Source organism: Fulmarus glacialis, unplaced genomic scaffold (genome assembly GCF_000690835.1).
Source record: "Fulmarus glacialis isolate BGI_N327 unplaced genomic scaffold, ASM69083v1 scaffold17958, whole genome shotgun sequence".
NCBI lineage: Eukaryota > Metazoa > Chordata > Aves > Procellariiformes > Procellariidae > Fulmarus > Fulmarus glacialis.
The window spans coordinates 5,592-5,934 of record NW_009227762.1 but is presented as its reverse complement, the minus strand read 5'-3'; the positions used below and the strand labels follow the sequence as shown (position 1 = coordinate 5,934).

General features: G+C 67.1%; 1 protein-coding gene across 1 annotated transcript in view; it reads right to left on the bottom strand.

The window, feature by feature from the left end:
* Positions 1 to 343, bottom strand: part of CHRNG (cholinergic receptor, nicotinic, gamma (muscle)) — a gene marked incomplete at its 5' end in the record, with an annotated part of 9,004 nt that overhangs the window by 3,177 nt on the left and 5,484 nt on the right. The gene's annotated exons all lie outside the window — the stretch shown is intronic.

Genomic DNA, 343 nt, shown 5'->3' with positions numbered 1-343 from the left:
CCGCGCGCCTCTCCCCCGCCAGCAGGGACACAGCCGCGGGGGCCCCAGAGGTCAGTGAGGGGCATGGGGGGGACGCGGCATCGCTGGGATGGGGGGAAGGGGCCGTGCTTGACAGAGACGATCCCCTGAGGCAAGGAGGGCCGGCAGGGGAGGGAGTCATGTAAGGATGCTCATAGCAGGGTGGTTGCCAAGGGGTACCCATCCCTGAGGGGGTTTGGTTGCCTGGTGGCCCCGGGTCTTCCCACCCCAAGCTGCTTGCTGGGGAGCAGGGACAGCAATTGAGCTGCCCCCAAGAGCCATGGCCGGGGCAACAATGGAGGGAGGAATTACCCGCCCCTAATCA